This window comes from Panthera leo, chromosome C1, assembly GCF_018350215.1.
Source record: "Panthera leo isolate Ple1 chromosome C1, P.leo_Ple1_pat1.1, whole genome shotgun sequence".
In the NCBI taxonomy this organism is placed as follows: domain Eukaryota; kingdom Metazoa; phylum Chordata; class Mammalia; order Carnivora; family Felidae; genus Panthera; species Panthera leo.
The window spans coordinates 97,436,344-97,454,889 of record NC_056686.1 but is presented as its reverse complement, the minus strand read 5'-3'; the positions used below and the strand labels follow the sequence as shown (position 1 = coordinate 97,454,889).

The 18,546-nt window shown below is 39.2% G+C and overlaps 1 protein-coding gene across 2 annotated transcripts in view; it reads left to right on the top strand.

Annotated features, from left to right (window-relative positions):
• DENND2C (DENN domain containing 2C) overlaps positions 1–18,546 on the top strand; it is an 89,534-nt gene that overhangs the window by 10,867 nt on the left and 60,121 nt on the right. The gene's annotated exons all lie outside the window — the stretch shown is intronic.

The following is an 18,546-nucleotide window of genomic DNA, read 5'->3' as shown; positions in this document are numbered from 1 at the left end:
ACCCTCGGTTTTTCCATCTTTCACTTTACTCCCAGCAGATAATCGCCCTTGTTATCTCAAAGAGAAAAGAGCAGCCATCAGAGGAGAGGTTCATCAGCGTACGGCCCCTACACCTACATATATGCCTGCATCCTTACCTTTCTTTCCTCATTACCTTCTGTTCCCAGGGAAGCACTGTTCTTCTTCCTGACAAATGCTAATCCCTGCAGCTCCAGTTGGATGCCACACCCTGCCTCGCTCTTGGGGTTTGCTCTCAGACCTTTGTTTCTTCTCTACTGATTCCTTTCCACCACTGTTTAAACAAGCTTAGTTCTCCTCTGTCCAAAAAAAAAAAAAAAAAAGGCTTTCCTGAGCCCCGTATTCCTGTTCAGCTATCACTCTGTTGTCCACTTGCCTCCCTGGATAAACCCCTTGAAAGGATTGGCTGCAGTTGCTGTTTGCATTCTTTTTTCCCACCCACTTCTCACTTCACTGTGACCCCTGCCATGCCACTGAACCTGCACTTACCCAAGTTCTTATGACCTACAGACACTCAAATCTTTACCTTATTTGACCTTTTGATGGTGTATCTGTCAGTGTTGACCATTCTTTTCTGTTTAAGGATTCTCTTCCTTTGACTTCCACAACTCTACACACTCCTGGTATTTTCTTCCATCTTTTATCTACATTTATGACTTAAATTGCCATCTATGATAGAAGAGGACTGACCTAGAATGTCCTAGAACTGACCTGTTTTGGATTAGTAATATTTTTAGAGTGTATAATGCTTGATGCCAACAGAACGTGTTGACCTACAAAAGTCATTTAAAAAAATAAATTATGATTCTGTGGTGACAAAGGATGTGTGGCCTGGTATGGTAAGAAATAAATTAGTTTGTAAAGTTTGCACGGATACCACAGTGAGATGCCACAACGTAACAGAATGGCTAAAATCAAAAAGCCTAATAATCTAAGTCCTGGTGAGATGAAGGAGTGGCCAGAACTCATACACTACTAGGGAGGGTGTAAATTGGTACAACCCCCTTTGACAGGTCTTTGGCAGTGTCTGTTAAAGTGAAGTGTATGATCGACAGTAGCCAAACTATGGAAAGAGCCAAAATGTCCATCAATGGATGAATGGGTAAAGAAGATGTGCTATATGTATACACACACACACACACACACACACACACACACACACACAATGGAGTATTACTCGGCAATCAAAAAGAATGAAATCTTGCCATTTGCAACTATGTGGGTGGAACTGGAGGGCATTATGCTACATGAAATTAGTCAGAGAAAGACAAATATATGACTTCACTCATGTGAGGATTTTAAGATACAAAACAGATGAACACAAGGGAAGGGAAGCAAAAATAATCTAAAAACAAGGAGGGGGACAAAATATAAGAGACTCTTAAATATAGAGGACAAACAGAGGGTTGTGGGAGGGAAGGATGGGCTAAATGGGTAAGGGACGTTAAGGAATCTACTCCTGAAATCATTGTTGCACTATATGCTAACTAACTTGGATGTAAATTAAAACATTAATTAATTAATTAAAAAAAATAAAGTGAAGTGTATGTCTGCCCTATAACCAGCAATTCTACTTCTAGGTAATACCCAAGAGATTTAAATAAGTGACTATATACATTAAAGACACATAGAAGAATGTTTATAAGAGCTTTCCTCATAATAGTCAAAATTGGGAACAAATGTTCATGTCTGTCAACAGGAGAATGAATTAATAAATGCTGGTGTTTCTATTAGATGGAATAATACTCAGCAAGGGGAAAAAAGAACCCCTACTGTTATATACAATAGCATGAATGAATCCTACAGATACTATTTTGCACAAAAGAAACCATACCAAAATAATACTACTGTATGATTTTGTTTAAATGAAATTCAAGAAAAGGCAAAACTAATCCGTGGATTGAAGTCAGATGGGTGATTCCTTCTGGGGGATGGTTACTGCCTGGAAAGGGACACCAAGGAACCTGAGGTGTGACGGGTGGTGGTTACACAGGGTATTCATATGTAAAAGTTCTTTGAGCTGTACACTTAGGATTAGTGGACTTTATGTGCTTTATATATGTTACACTAAAAAAAAGAAAAAAAATTTACACATCTTAGAACACTCTTGGCACATAATAAGTGCTCCAGAAGTATTTGGTCTGGTGCCTGGCTGGCTTAGTTGGTGCAACATGCGGCTCTTGATCTCGGGGTCATGAGCTTCAGCTTCACGTTGAGTGAAGAGATTACTTTAAAAAAAAAAAGAAAAATATTTGTTACGGTTGTTCTATTTGTCAGAAATGCCTCTCAGTTTTGTTCTTTTGGTAGATGCTTTCTCATCTGTCAAATTTCATTTAATAATAAACTGCCTATAATTATATATAAATGTCCTGTAAGTGTGTTTGTATTTTATTTTCATGTGTATGATTTTCTAATGGGATATAGTATGGAGTGAAAGGTACATAGACTGGTTTCAGAGTATGGCTCTGTCACTTAACCACGTGGCTCTGCACCTCTGTTTTCTGTCTGTAAATGAGGACAATAATACCTGCCTGTGGCACAGAGTTTTTGCCAACTCTAATGTCCATTCTCTTAAGACACAGAAGTCAGTTTTTTGACTGGGCACATTGCAGGATAAAAAGATGAATGATTGCGGTGCCTGGGTGGCTCAGTCGGTTAAGCGTCCGACTCTTGGTTTTGGCTCAGGTCATGACCTCGTGGTTTGTGGATTCGAGCCCCACATTGGACTCTGTGCTGACAGTGTGGAGCCTGTGTGGGATTCTCTCTCTCCCCACTCTCTCTACCCCTACCCAACTCGTGCTCTATCTCTCTCTTAAAATAAATAAACTTAAAAAAAAAAAAAAAAAGATTACTGATTATGTTTCCCAGTCTCACATGTATCTAGTACATGTGACTAAGTCCTGGTCAGTGGGCAATCAGCAAAAGCATTATATGAGACTTTCAGGAATGCTGCTTTAATAGAGCTGCCTTTTTTCCTTTCTACTTCCTGGAATGCACGTGTAATAGCTGGAACTCTAACAGCTCATATGAACTATGAAGTGATTGTGAAGATAGAAGCTATGCATTGGGGATGGCATAGCAGAAGCATTGGAGCTCAAGGACCTTGGGGCACCTTAGGCTGCTACTCATCTTCCTTCCTTCCTTTCTCCTCTCCTTCCTTCCTTCCTTCCTTGCTTCCTTCCTTCCTTCCTTCCTCGTTTCCTTCCTTCCAGTAAGTCTATGCCCAACGTGGAGCTCGAACTCACAACCCAGAGATCAAGAGTTGTGTGCTTCACCAACTGAGCCAGCCAGGTGCCACTCTCTTTTTTTAAGTGGAGAGAAACAGACATCTCTTTGTTTAAAAACATTGGCTAAGCTCCTGCCATTTTCAGTTTTTAAGTAATCTGTACACAAACTTAATCCTAACTGATATACTACCTCAAAGAGGTGCTCCAAAAATCGATATAAAGTGACTGAAATGGTTGGCATATAATAGTTACTTAATAAAGCTCAACTGCTGTTACTGCTGTTTTAATTCCCAAAATGCCTTATATGAAGTAGGTGTTCAGAACATATATGATGAATCTTCTAAAAGTAAGTTATCTTTTTTTTTGAAACAAATGTTGTACAAGTGATTTATGTTTATTTTTAAAAATTAGAAATACAGGGGCGCCTGGGTGGCTCAGTTGATTAAGTGTCCAGCTTCAGCTCAGGTTATGATCTTGTGGTTTGTGAGTTCAAGCCCCGCATCAGTCTGTCTGCTGTCAGCACAGAGCCTGCTTCAGATCCTCTGTACCCCTCTCTCTTTGCCTTTCCCCTGCTTGCGTGCTCTCTCTCTCTTTCTCAAAAATAAACACTAAAAACTAAAATTAAAAAATTTGAAAGTAAAGATTAACCAAAAGAAAACTCACCATAGTTCTATTACTTAGAGATAATCTCTGTTAACATTTTGGTATATATCCATGTTTACTTTTAAATTTTATGTATTTATTCATACAGATTTTTGAATTATACTGCACAGTCTTTTATAACATTTTTCTTTTATTTAATAAATTTTGAACAGGGTATAACTTAATAGTATTTCAGTCTATGGGTTTGCCATAATATTGTACATCTAATGTACAGTACATACATTTAATGATAGTCCCTATTAGAAATTTATTTTCCATTTTACAGTAATCTAAATCCACTCTTTCATATATATTTGTGAATTTCAGCGACTTCCCTTGGATAAATTATTAGAAGTGATATTTCTGCAATATTATGTGTGTTCATTTTTTTAAAAAAGCATTAAGATTTTATTTAGTATAGAAAAATGTAAAGAATGCAATGTAATTTTTTTTTTAAGTTTATTTATTTTTGAGACAGAGAGAGACAGAGCATGAACGGGGGAGGGGCAGAGAGAGAGGGAGACACAGAATCGGAAGCAGGCTCCAGGCTCCGAGCCATCAGCCCAGAGCCCGACGTGGGGCTCAAACTCACGGACCGCGAGATCACGACCTGAGCTGAAGTCGGACGCTTAACCGACTGAGCCACCCAGGCGCCCCAAGAATACAATTGAAAAGAGCCATTTTTCTACCATCCAAATAGATCCTGTCTTAACATTAAAAAACAACAACAAAAGTATGTAATACCAGTTTTAAAAAAAGGTTCAAGCATTATAAAGTTATAAAGTGGAGAGTAAAAAACTTGTTTCAAGTCCTTGCTGGTCTCATCGTTGATGATTTCTTGCTTATCCACTATAATGCAATAAGCAGCGCCCATAAAATTTAATCTTCCAAAACACTGAGTCATGGTGTGACAAAAACAGTACAAAAAAAAAAATGTTTAAAGTATGGTCTGATTGTATAAAAAGTATCGGTGTGAAGATGATGAAACTTTTACTGACAGAACTGACCTCATACTGAACCGAGAAAATCCAAATGATGGTAAGATGATCACTTCCTAACTACCCCTTTCGTTCACTTTGAGGAAGAGAAAAGGCCTAGTCCACCCACTCCATATCAGAGAAGGAGGCTGGACAGAGGAGGAGTCAGTTATATAATATTCAGTTCACATCATGGCAAGGTGTGTGTGTGTGAGTGTGCATGTGCACATTTGTTTGTGGATGGGTATGTATATAGATATATGTATATCTTTTTAAAAAGGGTATAGAGAAGGAATCATACTAGAGAAATTGTTTCCCCCACTTTTATTTTGCACATTTTGCCATATCTACACATAGATCTCTACCTCATTCTTTTTTTAAAAAAAAAAATTTTTTTTTAACGTTTATTTATTTTTGAGACAGAGAGAGACAGAGCATGAACGGGGGAGGGTCAGAGAGAGGGAGACACAGAATCTGAAACAGGCTCCAGGCTCTGAGCTGTCAGCACAGAGCCCGACGTGGGGCTCGAACTCACGGACCGCAAGATCGTGACCTGAGCCGAAGTCGGCCGCTTAACCGACTGAGCCACCCAGGCGCCCCACTACCTCATTCTTTTTAATACTTGCATGGTACAGGTAGGTATCTCCCATTTTTTGAAAGTTCACATTAGGTTGTTTGCTTTTACGGGGAATCTACTTATGTCCCTGTTTTTGCTAACTGAAAGAAATCTGAAGAGGACATTCACTGCCACAAAGAAAGGCAAAAAGTGAAAGTAGCGTTCAGCATTTATTTTGCATTGAACTGAGCTATTATAGACGCACTCAGAGTGTCTCCGCGGAGCTCCTGCCCCTGGAACTACACTCCGCATCTCAGCATCAGCCACCATGGCTTTGAACTGCATCTGTGAGCATCTATACTTTAGCTCAGTTTATTTTGTGCATCTGTTAGCAAGATGTGTGCTAAGGTATCGGAATCCTGAGAGAGGCTATTTTGGGGGGTCTGGGAAAGCTGAAACAATTTTCCGTATAAATTAATGGTAATTACTTTTTCACTTTATGCCAATTTGGGTTATGAAAGGTTTCATAGAAATGCCCTATTTTCAGATGGTGGGGAGGCCTGTATTCAATGGTCAAGGTGTTCTGTTTGAGTGGCTTGTCTGTTACGCATAGGCACCCAGCTGACAGGCTGAAACCCAGCCTGAGGTTCATTTGTCAGTACTCCGTGCCAGTCTGCCCCCACTTCCTCACCCAGCCCTGGCTCTGACAGTCCACCCCGGCCACTCATCAGCCTGGCTGCCCCCTCATTCTGCTCAGGCGTTAACATCTGCAGGGCCTGGCCTCTTGACCTTGTTCAGGCCCTGTCTGCTACACCAACAGCCCTCCTATGCGCATGCTGTCCTGACTCCCCAAGCTCTGGTGCTGTCACCCCCGGTTCTGCTCTGATGTGGCTCCTTAGCATCAGGCATGGATGCCTGCCTCACACTCAGTTCCCCCTGACCCTTTAGTTCCGAACAGGCCAGGAGGAGAAGGGGAAGAGTAGTAACTATGATTGCTTCTAAGTGATATTTTTGGGCCTGAGGGTTTCATACATTACAGACCTAAAACTTCGTGTGTTTTTAATGGTAATTTGAGGAATAGGAGACATGTTTAATAACTATGTGAATGTACTTTGTGTTGCTTTTATATTGTCAAGTGAGATAAAATATCCGTTGAATGTATAATTTTGGGATGAATTGCAAACTCGAGAAATCTGTCTTCTGGCTTTTTGGCTTTAGAATAAGATAGGAAGTTACATTGTTCAGGGGATATGAATGTACGTTTTTAGGAGAGCCTGTTATGTCTATAGTTTTAAATCCTTGAAAAGTACATTGTTTATATAACACTAAAAAAGGCAGGATACGAGTACATATATACTATAATTGCTACTATATAAAAATGTGCTTATGAAAAAAAAGACAGGAAATATACTAAAATATACTAGTGATTACCGGAGATGGTAAGCTTACAGGTATTTTCCTCTCATTTTCTCTATTTTCAAAATTTCTAAAAAGTGGTAGTAGTACTTTATGATATTTAAAACTTTAAAAAAAATGTTTCTTTTTACTTTCTGGAATTTTTTCCCAACCTTTGAACACTATAGGAAGTAAGAATTTTACTATCTTTATTTTCCAGTGTCTTGCTAAGAATTTAGCCAAGATTTAGTTTGTGATGTAAAAACTGTGTTACTTGGGGGCACCTGGTGGCTCAGTCCATTAAACTTCTAACTTCGGCTCAGGTCATGATCTCACGATTTGTGAGTTCAAGCGCCCCCATTGGGCTCTGTGGTGACAGCTCAGAGCCTTGAGTCTGCTTTGAATTCTGTGTCTCCCTCTCTTTCTGCCCCTCTGCCCTCGCGTTCTGTCTCTCTCTCAAAATAAACATTAAAAGTAATAATAATAATAATAATAATAATAATAATAAAACAAGCTATTTTGAAGCTATTTGTAAAGTATACTAGTTCTAGTTTGGGACAGCTATTTCTTTAGAGGAAGTTTTGAAAAGGATGATTAGATCAAAAAATTAAGATAAACCACTTAATTATTTGGATGGTTACTAACATTGCATTAATTTAATGAAATTGTAAAGTTTCATGTTATTAAACTTACTTTTATATGTAATTTTTCACACTGTGTCATTTTATAAAACTTCCTCTTCTGCTGAAACATTTAATTTGACCCTTGTACCTAAGCAGCCTTTAAAATTTAGCTATGAACCAGCATTTTTTATCCCGCTCAGCAGGGGTGGATACCAATCCCTGTGTTTCTCCTATTCTGGGTAGAAGTTAAGCACTTTGAGTGATTATCTTAAGCTTCCAGTCCCTTAGTGTGAGGTGGGCAGGAAGAACCTCCCCCTTTTCCCTTAGGAGGCAAGGAAACACACACCGCCCAATTTCTTTAAAGAAGTTCTTTATATTGTCCCTTGTAACTCTTACAACTAACTAATTATAATTCCTTTTACATAGTTTTGACAAGGGTAATGAACTGATGTTAACACAGCCAGTTTGGGGCTGCCCTACTTCATAAGCCTTGCACTTCTCTTTAGAATATGGAAGTGTTGGGCTCCTATTGTTTTGATCTTGGCCTTTGAGGCCCCTGCTGAAACTCTGAGAGGACAGGAAAAGTTGCATTTGACATCCTGTTATATTAGCTGATATTATTGTTATGTCTGCCCACAAACAAGTAATACGTACTGGTTAAATGCAGAAGCTTTGGAGTAAAGCGGAACTAAGTTTGTGTTACCTGGGTAACATACCGAACCCGTTCAGTCTCAGCTTCCTCATCTACAAAAGGGGGGTAATAATAACTATTTGTCAGAGCTGTGAGAATCAAATGTAATAATGCATGTAGGTACTAAGCACAATGCTTGGCACCTGAAACATTTAATAAGTGATAATAATGATCATTTAAAATATCACATCACCTGGGGTGCCTGAGTGGCTCAGTTGGTTGAGTGTCCTACTTCGGCTCAGGTCCTGATCTCCTGGTTCGTGAGTTTGAGCCCCGTGTTGGGCCCTGTGCTGACAGCCTGGAGCCTACTTTGGATTCTGTGTCTCCCTCTCTCTCTGCTCCTCCCCAGCTCATGTTCTGTCTCTCTCTCTCTCTCCTTCAAAAATAAACATTAAAAAAAATTGTTTTTAATAAAATAAAATATCACATCACTATGCAAAGATACCTCTTCTGTGCCACCTGGATTTTTTTCTCTTTACATTTGCTGAAAATATTTGGGTTGTGGTAATTAAGTTCTCCTGCTGATAAGAGACGTAAGAACTGAATTAGAGAGGACTGCTTTGATGTCGGTCATGCTATTAGTGACACTGAATACTCTCCTGTTGACTTACTACAGCATTCTTTATGGGACAGGAGCAGTGGTGTGAATAACAAATCATATCATTAGCTTATTTGGAAGATATCTTTTAAAACTTAGGGATTATATAATTTAAGAAACAAAAAACAAATGAACATAGGGGAAGGGAAGGAAAAATAAGATAAAAACAGAGAGGGAGGCAAACCATAAGAGACTCTGAAATACAGAGAACAAACTGAGGGTTGCTGGCAGGGTGTTGGGGGGGGGATGGGCTAAATGGGTGAAGGGCATTAACGAGGGCACTTTTTGGGATGACCACTGGGTGTCAAATGTAAGTGATGAATCAGTAAATTCTACTCCTGAAACTATTATTACACTATATGTTAACTCACTTGGATTTAAATTTTTAAAAAATGAAAAGAAAAAAAAACTTACGGATTATATTACGTATTTTTTTCAAAGTATCTTTCTAAATTTATTTTTCTTATTTTCCTTGGTAAATTTAGTTGAGTATCTTTCAGATGTATTTGGTAAAACATTACTTTATAGGCTAACTGCATTACAGTAGTATTCTATTTAGTATTATGTTCCAGTCCAAAGATGTGGTCTCAACAGTGTACTAATTAACATATGTGTTATAACAGGGGGTCTACTGTAAGAAAATTAGTTTGCATTCTTTTCACAAACATAGCAGGAAGGCATGACGTAGAAGCCAATGAAATGGCTTGACAAAGTTGGGCAGAATATTAGATTTGAACAAATACTAGATTTGAGCAGGGCATTATCATATTGTGGGTAACTAGATAGTCATAATCGAGTTTTGGTGAGTGGAGTGCCAACTGTATAAATTAAGCTGTTGTCATCCTCTGTAGGCAGAACGATACTTTTATGTCTCTGTTTTGTTACCTCTAACATCTACACCTCTATTTTGCTCTGTTTTGCTACACCTGTGTTTCATCTTCAACTGTAGCATTTTTACGCCTTTCATATCACAAATTGAAGGTGCGTCCCAAAGAGATTTTGAGGTTTATAAAGGAGACAAATAGGACAAGGCAAGAGTTGCTGGGAGCTTGGTCCCTGTACTCCTGATACGAGAATCGGGTAAGGACTTTTAGTGCGCACAGCACTCCTGGCTCCTGTGAATCTAAATCCAACTCTTTATTGGTATCTGTGCTCCAGAGTAACTCTTTGGAAATCCGAATTGTCTCCTAAATTCTAAGAGGTATGGTTAGCTGAAGAGCCTGCTTCTACACTCCTAGGGATTTTGAATTTCTCTGTAAGCTCTGATATAAACTTGGCTAACTTCATGGTTTAAGATGTTGGTTTGGGAGCTTAGTTCTACTTTAAGGCCTGTTTTACCAGGGGCCCATACAGCCTCTTAGGACTGGTACATTTCTGGATATGGTACAGTATACAATTAACCATACCTAGCTTGGCTCTAAACTAGATTATTGACCGAACACTGGATTGAAGTCTAGCTGCAACAGAAGCACAGCTACTAATTTGATTGGCAGCCTCCTTAAAATGTAGACGGAGGAACGCTTTTCTCAAATCGCATTCTTCTTTCTTCCAGCCTCTAGTGCAAGTGTCCCCTGCTCCCCCAGGCTTCTTTTGTGTTTCCCTGTCATTTGGGAAAAGCCTAAGACTGTCCAGATGTAAATGACCTCTGTAGGCATGTATTTTGCACCTTTCAGAAGACAATTCTTGGTGAGTAGTTAACAATACTGTTGCTAAGAGAGTAGATCTTAAATGTTCTCGATACAAAATAAAATAGTAATGAGTTGATGAATGTGTTAACTAACCTTATTGTGATAATCATTTCAGAGTATATGCACTTACCAAATCACGTTGTACGCCTTAAACTCACACAATATCCTATGTCAGTTATACCTCAATAAAGCTGTGGAGGAAAATACGTCTTACATCTTCTCTGCACCCTGAGTTTCAAAGGAAAGAGTTGTTTGCATTTCATACTCATAAAACTTTTGGTCGCCTGGTTACTTTAGCAGACCCCTGAATATTCTCAGTTTACTTGTGTAAAATGGTAAACTTTAAAGGTAATACACGTGTAAGTTGGAATACTTTACTCTGTACTCATGGTCTTCTGCAGGTGCACAAGGTGATACACTGAGATGAAAAGAGCATTAGCATTGTTTTTGTATCAGTTTTCATCTAAAAAAGCAATAAATTAGGCTGTACTAAATTAATATACAGACTGACACTGATGCCTTCACTCCTGTCAGAGTTCATTTATGGGATTAATCCCCAGGAGAAGAGTGCTCATCCCCCAACAAAAAGGAGTTGACAGTGACATCCTCACTTTCTGTTTACTTTTACCTGTTGCAACACATAGCAGTTTTTATGTGTCCAGCTTATGTGTGTCTAAGTAGGTAGATTGTAGGGTTCGAACCCACAAGCTGTGAAATTGTGACCTGAGCCAAAGTGAGACACTTAACCGTCTGAGCCACCCAGGTTCCCCTTAAGATTTTATTTTTAAATAATCTCTATACCCAAAGTGGGGCTCTAACTCACAACCCTCAGATCAAGAGTCACACATGCCTTGACTGAGCCAGCCAGGTATCCCTACAAATTATATTTTAAATGGTAGAATCATTACAATCCTTTGAGAATAGGATGAACAATAGCCTTGAAAATAATTTGTATCTCAGGGGTGCCTGGGTGGCTCAGTCAGTTAAGTATCTGACTTTGGCTCAGGTCATGACCTCGTGGTTGGTGAGTTTGAGCCCCCCCATCAAGACTCTGCTTTCAGCACAGAACCCGCTTCAGATCCTCTGTCCCCCTCTCCCTCTGATTCTCCCCAACTTGTTCTCTCTCTCTCTAAATAAACTTAAAAAAAAAGAATTTGTATTTCATGTAGTTTCTTAGTTTGTTATGGAGAAGTATTTTTAAAAGTTTAGAAGTTGAAAGTTTAAAAGTTTAAAATATTTCCTTTACCAGTAGAAAAGTTCCAGAATTGTTGGGTTTTTGTAATAACAATTGGTTATTGGCAGAAATTTTTAAAAATATAGACACATTCAATATATCCCTTCAAGGTAAAAGTGATGTTTTAAGAATGAATGAGAAATCTGTTGTTTTTCTGAAGAATCTCATGATTTAGAGAGAGGATTTGGTGTTTGGAAGTGTTTTCATTGCTATTTATTGTTGCCCAAAACAAAGGATGTATGCCATCTATAAAAGCCTCATATCTGTACACTTAGGACCCTTGGAAACAATTTTCTGGTCTGTTTTAAAATCTTTCAGGGGTACCTGGGTGACTTAGTTGGTTAAGTATCCAACTTCAGCTGAAGTCATGATCTCACAGTTCGTGACTTCAAGCCCCGCATCGGGCTCACTGTCGTCAGCTCAGAGCTGGCTTTGGATCCTCTGTCCCCCCTCTCTCTGCCCCTCCCCGCCACTCAAAATGAGTAAACATTTAAAAAAATAAAATCTTGGGCACCTGGGTGGCTCAGTTGGTTGAGCGTTTGACTTCAGGTCAGGTTATGATCTCGTGGTCCATGGGTTCAAACCCTGCATCGAGCTCTGTGCTGACAGCTCAGAGCCTGGAGCCTGCTTTGGATTCTGTGTCTCCCTTTCTCTCTGCCCCTCCCCAACTTGTGTTCTGTCTCTCTCCCTCTCTCTTTCAAAAATAAATAAACATTAAAAAATTTTTTTAAATAAAATAAAATCTTTCGAAGTAGTTCCAATGGATTTTTAATCAGTTTGTTAAAAATGTAAATAATTTAACACTGACCAATTAGTTTGCAAATATAGTCCATAGACTTTGGAGAAGATGGAAATACACCAGCCAGATTTCAGCAGAAACTTTTGCTTAGTTGTGAATGGAATTCACAGATGAGTATTTCAATTCAGTCCACAAAGCTCTTCTTTCTTTGGCTCCTAGGTATTGTGGTGAGCTATCTTTTTCAACTCCTATAACCCTTTGTATTAGTCAGCTCAGCTGCCATAACAAAGTACCACAGACTCAGTGACTTAAACAGTGGAGTTTATTTTCTTACACTTTTGGAGGGTAGATGTCTGAAATTAAGGTGTTGGTTTCTTCTGGGGCCTCTCTCCTTGGCTTTATAGATGGCTGTCTTCTCCCTGTGTCTTCACATGGTCTTCTTTCTGTGTCTGTGTCCCAAATTCCTTTTCTTATAGGGATACCAGTCATATTGGATTAGGGCCCACTCTAGTGATTTTATTTTAACTTGATTACATTTTGAAAGACTGTCTCCAAATGCAGTCATATTCTGAGATACTGGGGGTTGGGACTCCAACACATGAATGAGGGAGGGGATGGGGGAGAGACACAATCCAGCCAATAACACACTTAGAATCAAGCAGAAAATACGCTGAATTTAGAACTAGATATTTGAATCATTGTTTCAAGAAAAAAAAATCATGTATAATCACATTGCTCTTACATAAAATATTTACAATTTGTAATACTTTAGTAAGAATGAAATGGTTCTTTTGTCCTCCACCTATATAGTTAATTTTTAACAAAGCTAATAAAATAAAATTATTTTTAACAATATCTCATGCTTTAGGGTGCTTGGGTGGCTCAGTCGGTTAACCGACCAACTCAGCTCAGGTCATGCATGATCTCACGGTTCGTGGGTTCGAGCCCCGCGTTGGGCTCTGTGCTGACAGCTCAGAGCCTGGAGCCTGCTTCAGATTCTGTCTCTGTCTCCCCTGCTCATTCTCTCTCTCAAAAATAAAATAAACATTAAAAAATTTTAAAAAGTATATCTCGGGGCACCTGGGTGGCTCAGTCAGTTAAGCGTCTGACTTCGGCTCAGCTCATGATCTCACGGTCTGTGAGTTCGAGCCCTGTGTCGGGCTCTGTGCTGATAGCTCGGAGCCTGGAGCCTGCTTCAATTCTGTGTTTCCCTCTCTCTCTGTTCCTACCCTGCCTGTGCTCTCTGACTCTCATAAATGAATAAATGTTAAAAAAATTTTTTTTAATTAAAAAATATATCTCGAGGGGCGCCTGGGTGGCTCGGTCAGTTGAGCGTCCGACTTCGGCTCAGGTCATGAGCTCATGGTCCGTGAGTTCAAGCCCTGCGTCGGGCTCTGTGCTGACTGCTCCGAGCCTGGAGCCTGTTTCAGATTCTGTGTCTCCCTCTCTCTGACCCTCCCCTGTTCATGCTCTGTCTCTCTCTGTCTCAAAAATAAACGTTAAAAAATTAAAAAAAAAAAAAAAATATATATATATATATCTCGTGCTTTAAAGTTTTTCATTTTATGATATGCATATTATTATAGTTGTGTCTAATTTATAAATATACATAAATCATTTTTTTTCATAGGAGTTTCAAATCAGAGTTTGGAGACCTCTGACTTTAGATATGTCCCTTATCAAAATGTCTTTATCTTGAAGGTAATATGCTATTTGCTAATAAGAACAAGAGTTTTAGAGTTCAAATTCCAGTTTTTCCACTTAATAATGTAATGTATATGACCCTAAAAAGTTATTCAACCCAGGGTGCCTGGGTGGCTCAGTCGGTAGAGCTTCCTACTCTTGGTTTTGGCTCAGGTCCTGGTTTGTGGGATTGGGCCCTGAATCAGGCTCTGTGCTGACAGCACGAAGCCTGCTTGTGATTTTCTCTCTCTCTCTCTCTCTCTCTCTCTCTCTCTCTCTCTCTCTCTCTCTCTCTCTGCCTCTCTCCTGTGCTCGCTCCCTCTCTCAAATAAATAAACATTTTAAAATGTTATCTAACCCTGGGATGCTTGGCTGGCTCAGTCAGTAGAGCATTGGACTCTTGATCTCAGGGTCATAAGTTCAAGCCCCACTTTGGGTGTGGAGCCTACTTTAAAAAAAATTATCTAACCCTGCTAAGCCTCAATTTTCTCACCTAGAAAATCAAAATATCTTCCTCCAGAGATTGTTGTGAGGATTAAATGAGATGTGTATAGTGCCCAACAAATCATAAATATATAAAAAGGACCTTATTATTGTGGTGCTTGTTATCATTTTAAATAAGCTGTTTTGGTGTTACTCATTTATCCTTAAAGTATTTTAACATGTTTTCCCCTCCTACAAATGGGGCAACTTCAAATCATTAGAAACTCTTAAAGTAACAGGCATTGCTGATTTTCATAAACCTTTCCTCTTTATACATCCTTTTTTTAAAATTTTATTTTTTATTTTTTAAATTTACATCCAAATTAGTTAGCATATACTGCAACAGTGATTTTAGGAGTAGATTCCTTAGTGCCCCGTACCCATTTAGCCCATCCCCCCTCCCATTCCCCCTCCCCTAACCCTCAGTTTGTTCTCCATATTTATGAGTCTCTTGTGTTTTGTCCCCCTCCCTGTTTTTATATTATTTTTGTTTCCCTTCCCTTAGGTTCATCTGTTTTGTCTCTTAAAGTTCTAATAGGAGTGAAGTCATATGATATTTGTCTTTCTCTGACTGACTAATTTCACTTAGTATAATACCCTCCAGTTCCATCCACGTAGTAGCAAATGGCAAGATTTCATTCTTTTTGATTGCCGAGAAATACTCCATTGTATATATATACCACATCTTCTTTATCCATTCATCCATCGATGGACATTTGGGCTCTTTCCATACTTTGGCTATTGTTGATAGTGCTGCTATAAACATGGGGGTGCATGTGTCCCTTCGAAACATCACACCTGTATCCCTTGGATAAATGCCTAGTAGTGCAATTGCTGGGTCGTAGGGTAGTTCTATTTTTAGTTTCTTGAGGAACCTCCATACTGTTTTCCAGAGTGGCTGCACCAGCTTGCATTCCCATCCTCTTTATACATTCTTATATTTAGGGTTTAGTCATTAATTCAGCAAATATTTATTGAGGGATTACTGTATGGGGCACACTCTTCTAGGTGCTGGGAATATAGTCATGAACAATCTTATATTCCAGTCGGGAAGACAAACAATAAGTGAACAAACAAATAATGGAATTTCAGGTAAATGATTAGCTCTATGGAGAAAATATAGCAGAGTGAAGGCATAGAAAAATATGTGGGGGAAGAAGCCTTATTTTTATTTTTTTTAATGTTAATTTTGAGAGAGAGAGAGCACACACACAACTGGGGTAGGAATGGAGGGGCATAGGATCTGAAGCAGTCTCTGCACTGACAGTAGAGAGCTGACGCAGGGCTTGAACCTGAGAACCACAAGATCATGACCTGAGCCGAAGATGGCTGCTTAAGTGACTGAGACACCCAGGTGCCCCGAAAGAAGCCTTACCTTAGATAAGATGGACAGGAGATGTGAAAAATGAGTAGAAATCAGAAAACAAGAGAGGGAGAAATGATGGTGTGGATTGGTGTGGTAGCAATGAAGATGGTGAGTGGCCAGGATAAGAGGTATGTTTTGAAGTTGGAATTGCCCTTTGTCTAGTCAGCTTAGGCTGCTATAACAAAAATACCATCGACTGGGTGGCTTAACCAAAATTTATTTCTCACAGTTCTAGAGGCTGAGAAGTCCAATATCAAGGTGCCATCCAGTTGGGTTCCTGGTGAGGGCTCTCTTCCTGGTTTACAGATGGCTGTCTTGTTGTATCCTCCCATGGTGGAGAGAGAGATCATCTATCTCTCTTATGTTTCTCCTTATAAGGGCACTCATCCCATTCATGAGTACTTCATCCTCATGACCTCCCAAAGGCCTCATCTCCAATACCATCCCATTGAGGATTAGGGCTTCAACATAGGAATTTGGGGGGGGGGGAACACATTCAGTCAGTAACACCATTGGGTTAGTTATCAGAGTAGTTCCTAGGGTTACGCAGCTTTGTTAAGTAAAATCTCCATCAGTACCCATTAGATTCAGTGAACAGCGGAGAATTGTAGTCATTTGGAAGTTTTTTGTAGTGTGGATAACCAGCCATTTAACACAGTCACGAGGTTAGCATTATTCTAATTCTTTGACTTGTGCCTCAACATCTGAATATAATCTGCATTAAGTCAACTGTCATTTTTCATCCTTTCATTAAAAAAAAACAACAACAACCTCAGGAAGGGGCACCTGGGTGGCTCGGTCAGTTAAGTGTCCGACTCTTGATCTCAGCTTGAGTCTTGAGCTCAAGGTCGTGAGTTCAGGCCCTGAATTGGGCTCCGTGCTGGGTGTGAAGCCCGATTGAAAAAAGAAAATAGCTAAAAAACAAAACAAAACAAAACCAAAAACCTCAGAAAATCACCATGACAGAGGTCTTAAGAGAGTTGATTGAACTATTAAGGCATTAAATTTATTTTTTGAAGAATCCTATTGCTTGTTTTGCAGTTAGGCACAATAACTGTTGAGAAGTTTATATTGTCTATTATTAGTAATATTGGCGTTTTTTTAAGTTTCTTTGCTATTTTGAGTATCATTTTTAGTTACCTATAAGGCTGTTTCCTCTGATTAGGAGTGAGATAAAAGGCTGATATCCTGTTTGTGCTTGCTTTGAAGATTTGTTGCTCAAGGAACAGTTGACAAGCTGGTAAAAGTTTGAGAGGTAGAAGCCAGTTTGACATTTTTTTTTCTCTTTTGCTTTAAAATATTTTAAGCAAATTCAATGGAGAATTTTATTGGCCTCTGTGCTGACAGTGTGGAGCCTGCTTGAGATTCTCTCTCTTTCCCTCTCTCTCTGCCCCTCCAGTGTGTGCACTCTCTCAAGAAAGAAAGAATGAATGAATGAATGAATGAATAACTTTAAAAAGTAAAAAAAATAAAAGCACACATATGTGTACCTAAGACATTTTTAAAAAGCTGCATGATTGGCTTGTCCACAGTTTCTACATAAATTTTTGTTGGCCCTGTGTTTATTTGTTTTGCCATTTTGTCAGCATTGACCAACACCACAAATAGTAGCAAGAATCAAATGTTTCAGGTGTGTTTGTGGAGGAAAAAACTCAATATTGAGGAAATTATATCCACTAATTTAACTTATTTCTGCAAGCAAGTGTGTGGGATGTTACTTAGTTTTTATATCAGATCTTAGAAGTCCATTGTTCCTTGGGAGCATGTTGTGATAACCCCTTTGGTAAATTATGGAGTTCCTCCAAAAGGTCTTAACTGTGATTTGATCTTATCTAAGTATTAGAAATATCACTTTGGCAACAGTGTTGGAAGGAGGTGGATACTGGAAGCAGGTAGGCCATCTAGGAGACTACATCATGGTAGTTCTAGAAGAATGATAAGGACATGAACTGAGGTTGTTGTAATAGGGATAGAAATAGAGAGACATTCAGGAGGTTAGATTGGTAAGAATGTGTACTGGCACTTATATACGTATAATATTTAAATAAGTTGTGACAGTGTCATAACTGTTCTTGGGCACTTACTTTGTTTAAGACACTTTACGGGGCACCTGGGTGGCTCAGTCGGTTAAGCGTCCGACTTCGGCTCAGGTCACGATCTCGTGGTATGTGGGTTCGAGCCCCGCGTCGGGCTCTGTGCTGACTACTCAGAGCCTGGAGCCTGTTTCAGATTCTGTGTCTCCCTCTCTCACTGACCTCCCCCGTTCATGCTCTGTCTCTCTCTGTCTCAAAAATAAATAAACGTTAAAAAAAAAAAATTTTAAAAAAAGACACTTTATATATTATCTCATTTGATCCTTGCAGTAACTCTACAGGTGAGTGTTATTCCCTTGTTATAGAGTAAAGCTTGGATGGGTTAAGAGTACAAGGCACACCATTAAGTAAGTTGCAGAAAAATTGAATCCAGGTGTCCAGCTGTAAAGCCCGCACCCTTTGTATCCTATACTATGATGCCTCCCTTATAAATATTATGGTCTCCACCTATGTTTTTTTTAATTTTAATTATTTTAGTGTTTATTGCTTTTGAGAGAGAGACAGAGCGTGAGCAGGGGAGAGGGAGAGAGAGA